The sequence below is a fragment of the Pteropus alecto genome, unplaced genomic scaffold, assembly GCF_000325575.1.
Source record: "Pteropus alecto unplaced genomic scaffold, ASM32557v1 scaffold160, whole genome shotgun sequence".
Taxonomy (NCBI): Eukaryota; Metazoa; Chordata; class Mammalia; order Chiroptera; family Pteropodidae; genus Pteropus; species Pteropus alecto.
Window position 1 is genome coordinate 4831311 of NW_006429864.1, and position 9400 is coordinate 4840710.

At 43.5% G+C, this 9400-nt stretch overlaps 1 non-coding gene across 1 annotated transcript; it reads left to right on the forward strand.

The window, feature by feature from the left end:
• The first annotated feature begins 8285 nt into the window (after nt 1-8285).
• LOC112477139 lies at nt 8286-8404 on the forward strand. Its single transcript, XR_003045330.1, has one exon. It is a non-coding gene; the product is annotated as a 5S ribosomal RNA (ribosomal RNA).
• The last annotated feature ends 996 nt before the right edge of the window (nt 8405-9400 follow it).

A 9400-nucleotide genomic window follows, 5' to 3' on the forward strand; every position in this document is an offset into this window, starting at 1 on the left:
TGCAGGACTCTGACTGGAACTGGAGAGGGCAGGGGAAGGTCAAAGGTGGTTCTCTCAGAGCCTTTCCTATTGACCTGCTCTCTGTCCTCTTTGAGAGAGGGGTGCGGGGCCTGCGGGGGATGCTCTACCAGCAGGGAATTGAGGACTCCTGGGTTCTGTTCTGAGCTCCTTCGGGCTGCTGATGCTGGGGTAGGGGCACTATGCCTCTGTAGAATGTACCACTCCCCCCTTTTAAGAATAAGTAATATGACCTCGTGGCCCCTGTGCCTTGCTAAGTAAGATGAGATCGTAGCTAGAAAGCTCATCCAGCTAGATCTTTAGAGAAACTATTTTCAGTATCGTTTGCTTTCCGGTTCAATTACCGCTTCCAGGATTCCAATTTCTAGCAGAAATCCCTTCTTTGGGGCTACAAATTAAACACACTTCTCAATAATGAGACTCCCTGAAGTATGACAAGGGCTTCCCCACAGAGAACTCATTTCAAAGATCTCCCCACTAGAAAGTGTCTCCTGGTGGCCTCCTCACAAGTCTGTCGTGAGAATGAAATGAAATGAATTATTTAAGGCACTTAGCGAGGTACCTGGCGCCTGGGAGCGCTTAATAATTTATAGATGGTCTAAGTATCCTTCCTCACATCCATCCATTCATTCGTTCATTCATTCGCAACCCATTTCACCAACAAATTTTGAGCACCTCCCTGTGCCAGTCCTGAGGTAGAGGGTTCCTGTCCTCATAGAGCTCGCAGGACAGTTAGAACCAGAGGACGATGCTGCCAGAATGATCGATCATCCGAGCCTAAGAGAACCTTGTCTTTAGAGCGGTGGCCACGAGAGGAGCCGAAACTTTCCTGGGTGCCAACAGCTCTTAGCACCAGCAACGAATGGCTGTCTGGGGGGTGGAGGGGATCCTCCGTGCAGGGTTGCTCCTGGTGAGCCCACTCCCATCAGCAATTCCTCCTTACTCAGTATGTGTTAGGCATTTATCACTGAATCCTCATGATCCTCTGAAGTGTTGGAGACGGAGACACAGAGAAATTAGCAAACCTGGACCTTGGTCACACGGGTAGTAAGTGATCGACCTGGGATTTGAACCCACAGCATCTGGCTCCAGACTCCAAGCTCCTTAACCCCTCTGCTCTACTGCTCCCTCTTGTGGTTCTGCTATAACCTCACTTGCTCCCCACCCCACACCCTATTCCCTTTGTTCTTGGAATAAGGCCCAGAATCTTCCACGTCGCCGACAATATCCTGCCCTGATCTGACTCTTCCTGCCTCTCTAGCCTTCTCTCTACTTTCTGCTGCTCAGTGGTAACTCCAGCTTGTCCCTCAAGTTCCTTCCTGCCCCAAGACCTATGACTCACCCCACTTCCCACCCTTTTTTGGTGGAGAACTGAAGTGAAGAAACTTACTCTGCTCCCTGGGCTCCATTAAATTCCAGTTATACAGGATCAGAGAACTTTACTCCTTTGCTTATTGTTCTTATATAAATTCTTTTGTAATTATTTGCTTAGTGATTTGCTTATAGCTCCAGGCAGTCCCAAGTCTGCAGCTAGCATTCCAAGTGCAGTCCCTGGTGTGTCCAGATGCTTAATAAATTCTTGTTTGAATGCCTGACAGACTCATCACTTCTGTTTCTGATAGTCCTTCTTTTCACTTAATAGCTCTTAACTCTCTATAAACATCAGTAGGAAACTAACCACTCAGGTTGGCACCTGGCCCTGGGTCCCTTTTGCTTATTTATCTAACCTTCTCTGGCTTGTTTTCACACAGAGAGATCTGACAGAATGCAGTGGTTCTTGGTATTTTCGAATCTGATTTTTCTCGTGAGGATTCACAGGACTTCACTTCACACTCAGAGTCCCAGATCTAGAAGCCATGTTCAAGCTGGAGAAGGCACAGATCTTGCTTCCCATCACCGGCCTGTTTTGCTCAGGTGCCTCACTTCTGGAAGGTCCCACCTTCAGATCCCTCGGTGGTCCCCTCTGAAGCCTCCTTTTCTTCCTTCAGCCACCTGGGCTGGAACCAACGCTATCAATCAGGCAAAGCCTGCTGACTTCCTGAGGTGCCTCAGCCCCTCTGGAGCCTGGGATTTGCTGAGCCGATATTCTCAGAATTCATGACGCTCCCTCTCCTCCCTCTAGGCCTCCTGTGCCTGACACCCCCGATCGCTGCCCACGTGTCACCTCCTTTCTCTATCCAGACACAGACGCTTATACTTTCCCTTCCTCCTAAACTTTCCCACTACGCCCTCTGGAGCCTCTGAACTGCAGTGACCAAATTCCCCCTAGATGCCAGTTTGGAATCTCAGTCCGCCTCACCTACACGGAGGGGAGAGGGGCTGAAGGTCAAATCGATCACCAGCGGCCAGTGATTTAATCAATTATCCCTATGTAGTGAAACTCCCATAAAAACCTAAAAGGATGGGGTTTGGAGAGCTTCCATGGTGGTGAACACATGGAGGTTCAGGGAAGGTGGCATGTCCTGAGATGTGAAAGTTCTGTGCCCCTTCTCACATACTTTGCCCTATACATGTCTTCCATCTGGCTGTTTCTGAGTTATATCATTTTGTAATAAACTGGGAATTCAAAAGTAAAATGTTTTTCTGAGTTCTGTGAGCTGCCCTACCAAATTAATCACATCCAAGGAGGACAGTCGTTGGAAACTCTCATCTATAGCCAGTAAGTTAGAAGTCCAGGTGATAACCTGGATTTGAGATTGGCATCTGAAGTGGGGGCGGGGGTGGGGGGCAGTCTTTTATGACTGAGCCCTTAATCTGTGGGGTCTGATGCTGTCCAGGTAAATAGCGTCAGAAGGTCCAACTTTATTCTGTTGCAGGTAGCTATCCAGTTGTTCTAATACTATTTACCCCCAGAACTAGGAGAAAATAAATTTCTTTTGTTTAAGCTACCCAGTCTATTTGGCTAAACAAGCTCTGAAAAACTAATGCACTTGTCTTGTTCCTGAGCTTTGGGGAAAATTTTTCAGTCTTTCACCATTGAGTATGTTGTTAGCTATGGGTATTTCAAATATGTTGTCGGCAGGGTTGGTTTCTCCCGAGGCCTCTTTCCTTGGCTTGCAGATGTTTGTCTTCTCACTGTCTTTCCTCGGTGCATGTGTATGTTTTGTGTCTCTTTGCATGTCCAAATTTACACTTAATATCAGGATGCCAGTCAGATTGAATTAGGGTCTATGCTAATGGTTTTCACTTAATCACTTCTTTAAAGGCTCTATCTCCAAATATAGTCGCATTCTCAGATATTGGGGTTAGGGCTTCAACACATATATTTTGGGAGGACACGATTCAGTCCATGACAATAAGGATGCCCACTTTCACTACTCCTATTTAACACACTGGAAGTTCTAGCCAGAGAAATTAGACCAAAAATTAAATAAATAAATAAATAAATGGCAAATTGGAAGGGAAGAGGTAAAATTATCTCTGTTGCAGATAACATGATTTTATGTGTAGAAAACTCTAATGCTTCAAACAGAGCTAAAAAGTGAATTCAGCAAAGTTGCAGGATACAAACTCAACACACGAAAATGAGTTGCATTTTCATACATTAACAATGAACAATCTGAACAGAAATTAGGAAAACAAACCCATTTACAATAGCATCAAAAAGAATAAAATACTTAGGAATTAACTAAGGAAGAGAAAGATTTGTACACTGAAAATTACAAAGCTGAAAGAAATTAAAGAAGACATATATAAATGGAAGGATATCCCATGTTCATGAATTAGAAAACTTAATGTTGTTAAGATGTCAATACTACCCAAAGCGATCTACAGATTCAATGCAATCTCTGTCAAAATACCAATGATGTTTTTCACAGAAATAGAAAAATCCATCCTAAAATTCTCATGGAATCTCAAGCGATCCTAAATAACTAAAACAATTTTGAGAAGAAGAATAAAGTTGGAGGAATTGTACTTTCTGATTTCTGAAATTACTACAAAGCTGTGGTAATCAAAACAGTGTGGTACTGGAATAAAGACAGACATATGGACCAGGAGACTGGAATAAAGATCCCAGAAATAAATCCTTACATATATGGTCAAATGATTTTCAACAATGGTGCCAAGATGGTTGAATGGCAAAAGGGCAGTCTTTTTAATAAATGGTTCTGGGACAACTGAATAGTCACATGCAAAAGAATGACATTGGACCCTTACCTTATACCTTCTACAAAAATTAACTCAAAATGAAGTTAACTATATAATTCTTAGAAGAAAACGTAAGGGAAAAGTTTCATAACATTGTATTTGTCCATGATTTCCTGGATATGATACCCAAAACACAGATAACAAAATAAAAAATAGATAAGTTGAATTTCATTAAAATTAAAAAAATTTAGCATCAAAGAAATACATCAAGACAGTGAAAAGACAACTGTGGAATGAGAGAAAATGTTTGCAAATCATATGTCTGATAAGGATTAATATCTAGAATAAATAAAGAACTCCTACAACTCAACAACAACAAAATACACAATTCAATAAAGAATGTACAAAATACTTAACTACACATTTCTCCAAAGAAGATATACAAATGGCCAATAAGCACGTGAGAAAATGCTCAACATTACTTGTCATTAGGGAAATGAAAATCAAAGCCACAGTGAGATACTGCTTCACACCCAGTAGGATGGCTATTACTAAACATACGCAACATATATACACACACATACAAAGAAAATAACAAGTGTTGTAGAGGATGTGGAGAAATTGGAACCCTCATACATTGCTGGTATGAATATAAAATGGTGCAGCCACTGTGGACAACAGTTTGGTGGTTTCTCAAAAAGCTAAACATAGAACTACAATATGATCCAGCAAATCTACAACTAGAAATATATTTACAGAAATTTAAAGCAGGGACTGGGACGGATTCTTATATGCCAGTGTTCATTGAAGCCAAAAAGTGAAAACAATCCATGTGTCCATCAACAGAAGAATGAATAAACAAAATGTGGTATATACACACAATGGAATATTATTTAGCCATAAAAAGGAAGGAAACTATGACACATGTTACAACATGGATGAATGAAAACATTTTGCTAAGTGAAATAAACCAGTCACAAAAAGACAAATATCGTATGATCTCATTTATACACGATACTTAAAGTTGTCAAAGTCAGAGACAACAGAATGGTCGTTTCCAGGGTCTGGGAAAATGGAGGAATGGGGAATTATTGCTCAATGGTTACAGATTATCTGTCGAGGTAATAAATGTTTTGGAAATGCAAAACGTAATTAAGGCCACTGAATTGTACACTTAAAAATGGTTAAAATGGTAAATTTCATGTTATATATATTTTAACACGCACACGCGCACACACACACACACACACACACACACACACATCCAAGGAACTAGAGTCCACTTTGGAACCACTGGCTTTATCCACTTCTCTCACTGTACAGATAGCTTGGTCAGCTTGTGGAGCCTGCTCTTCGTCCTCCTGATTGGCTATACTCTCTTCCACTGTAAAGCCTTAGCACAAGCTGTTCTCTCCACAGACTGTCATTCTCTCCTGTCCCAAGACCTACATGGCTAACTTTTGCTCACCCTTCAGGTGTTATTTCAACATCACTTCATTCGGCGAAACTTCTTGGATGCCTTCTCATATCCACATGCAGCATCTGCAATACTTCCACCAGGATAGTACGTACTGGGTTATTTTTATCTGCCATTCGTTTGTGTTTATCTACCACCAGACTGTTACCTTTATATGGGAAGTACCTTGGGTGTCCTGTGCCTTGGTGCATCTGGCACCTGCACGATACCTGGGAAACAGTGCTCGGTTACCATTTAAAGAAGGAGGAAAATAAGGGAGGGTAGGGTGAACAGACTTCCTAAAGGATACACAGCGCCATCCCTATTAAAGTAACTTGTGGTTTACTTGAGCTTTAGGGGCGATGTTTTGCTTCTTCCTCAATGGCGTTCATGGGAATTTTCCTTCCATTTTCGTCCACATATTTCATGAAGCCCCACACAGTCTCTGCCTTCCCCACAGTAGTTTCACATAGTAAATGTTTAATAAATGAATAAACAAGGATGCACATTTAAAAATAATATGTTGTAAACAGAAAATTCTGACACTTTGTTGTCTTTTGTATTTAAAGAACAGGAAAGAACTCTCAAACTCTCACAAAAGCTTTTCGTTATCAACTACTATTTGTTGCTTTTTGTGCACCTTTCATATCAGAGGACCAAGTTGGAAATTATCTTGGAACGTAAAAGTATCAAAATGTAATTTCTTTTGTTGTTGTTTTAAGAAATGCCTGTTTTCCTTCTATCGTTTTTTGAGTTGTAGATCTTTACAGAAGACACAGGAATTGGTGGTGGTGACGGGGTGAGGGGTCTGTGGCAGAGAGAGCTCCAGAGGCCCATTTTCTAGCAGTTACATTACACACGAGTGAGGAGCCCAGGAGAGTGTCTGTGAGATAAGTACAGCCCTTGGCTCCTGCCCCAACCACCCCGTTTATCCAAGGGTTCTGCTAGACTATGGCAGGAAGTTAGGGACCTGGGCTTCTCTCCAGGGACACAAATTCTCCTTTCCAGGAGACCTAGCCTGCTGGTCTCAGCAACCGATCATTGACTAATAAGTCCAGTCCTTTAGCTCTAAATTGTATGTATTAAAGAATCATTTCATTCACAGAATGGAAGGCCCCAGACGCACTATGAAATGGTAGCGTTTTTCAGGTCCATTTGCTGCCATGTCATCCTTGGAAGGTTAAATATTCTGTCTGTCCTCATGGAGTAAGAACTGAATTTAGAGCCTACCAAAGCTGGGTATTGACCCCCTCCTTTCATGAACAGATCTAATCTCTGGTTCTTTCCACATGTCTAAGGATGGGAGGAAGAAAGGGATCCTTTTTCCCATGGAATGGGAAATCAGGACCCCACAAAGGACAGAAACTTCCTAAGTCTGTTGTCTGAACTAAAATCAGCAATGCTCATCCCAGCCAGTCCAGAGCTCTAGCAGTCAGGAATGTGCCAACGCGCCCTTTCTGGGAAAGGTAGATGCTCAGAGACAAGCATGTAGAAATTCCACAAGTAGCCTCAAATCATCAGAGTGAATAAATCAGAAAAACCACCCTAAACATTAACCCCCTGAAGTTCTCCAGGCCACAGTTCCATCCCCATTCTCTCTGACTCTCTGGCTGGTCGTTATGAAAAGTCCCTGCTTCATGCCTATGGGAAACAGCCCCTGTCACTTACCCAGAGAAGTGTAGGAGCTGTTGGGTGGTGGCTTTGGGGAGGCGAAAAATCTGGCAGGTTTCTGGGCTAGAGAAAGTCGGTATCACGTTATCTCCAGGATGCCCCGCCTTTGGGGCCCTTAAGGCAATCAGGGTCTGGCAGTGTTGAGGGTGTGAGAGTGTTGGGGGAGAGGAGGCTACAGCAGTTGGTCGTTGGGGAGGCAGTTGGAGAAAGTTCCAGAAAGTTCCAGGGAGGAGCTAAGATGTAGGGTGGGAGAGAATAGGAAGAGAAGAATGGGTGGGTTTTTGGCATTCCTCCTTCCAAAGATTCTAAGGAAAAGAGAAGAAGCCACAGAGACGATTCTCTTACCATTTCTCCCAGCTTTCAGGATACGCTGTGGGGCAGGCAGAAGAGGCACTAGAGATGCACACAGAGAACGCTGCAAGGGATGAAGAGAGAACCTATGGAGATCAGAGTCCAGGAGAGAGACAAACAGCATTTGACCGTGTAGAGTAAAAGGCACATGGACACCAACAGGAGAGAGATGGGATTGGAAACCTTATTGGGATAGCTCAAGAGCCTCTTTCCCAGTGAATGTAGCCTAGAGCCTCAGGAGAGCACGGGACAATCCTGGTTCAAGTCCAGGGCCTGCCAGACCTGCCGAGACTCAGCAGCAGATGTTTTTCCAGAACGGGCAACTGACGCTCCTCTAACAGGTGACCAATCCCAGGGCAAGTCCCTGGTTTTCAGGACCTGGGTTTCCTGCTGTGTTTTTATGGACTGCATCTGGAACCACAATCTCATTTTCTTTCTGGAAAATTCCTCCCAGGAAATTCAAGGAGGTGGTGGAAGCTCATACACTTCAGATAAATTAAATCAGAATCTCTGAGAGTCAGGCCTAGATATTAGTATTTTTAAGGGTTTCTCATGGGATTGTAATGAACAGTCAAGGCTGAGAATCACTGTATGAAACATAGAGTTGTGGCAGGCACTTGCCGGATGACCAAGGTACAAAGACGAAAAAGATGCAGACCCTCTCATTGAACTCACAGCTGAACAAGGAAAAGAGCATCAAGTCTACAGCCATGCTACCCTGAACAAGCCCGATCCCATCTGATCTCGGAAGCTAAGCAGGGTTGGGCCTGGTTAGTACTTGGATGGGAGACCACCTAGGAAGACCAGGTGCTGTAGGCATAAAAAATAAAAAAGTAAGGGATTGTAAGCTGACAAGTTCTTGCAATCTGTGAGGGCAACCAAGGGTTACCTTGCCTAAAAAATTAATTAATTAATTAATTAATTAATTAGGGAAAAAAAGGAACATCAAACAACCAGCCACAACAAAGCTGCCAACAGGGTGCTGCGTTCAGCTACGGAAGCATGTAAGCTGACAAGGTCCTTGCAATCTGTGAGGGCAACCAAGGGTTACCTCGCCTAAAAAATTAATTAATTAATTAATTAATTAGGAAAAAAAAGAAAAGAACATCAAACAAACAGCCACAACAAAGCTGCCAACAGGGTGCTGCGTTCAGCTACGGAAGCATCCCAGGGCGAAGAAGAGGGTGTATTAATGCTGTGTTCCATTTTATGCATTTTAATATTGGTTTGACATCTTGGCGGCCTTGCTGTCTGGGGAGAGACTGCTCCTCCCAGGGTTCGCCGATTCCGAGAGATAGAAAAGAACATCAAACAAACAGCCACAACAAAGCTGCCAACAGGGTGCTGCGTTCAGCTACGGAAGCATCCCAGGGCGAAGAAGAGGGTGTATTAATGCTGTGTTCCATTTTATGCATTTTAATATTGGTTTGACATCTTGGCGGCCTTGCTGTCTGGGGAGAGACTGCTCCTCCCAGGGTTCGCCGATTCCGAGAGATAGTGAACAAGCTGCCTCGGAACACGCCTTTCACAGACTAACCAACCATTCTCTAGTGTGTACCCTCAACCACCTCCTTTACCTAACCCTCACCCACCAAACCAATATGCCCCCTTCCCTAATTACCCCAGGACCAGGTACCAAATAACTAGAGGCCATCCCTCTAGCCCAGATTTTGCTGACAGTATTCAAACTACCAATCTTAAGCTTGTTCAGCTGTTTTACTTGCTTCACTCCTTCCTTCTCGTGGAAAGCTTTATTCTTTCTGCCTCCCGATAGTCCCTGGTGCTTCCCCAACTGGTGTGGTATGCCCTTTTCTC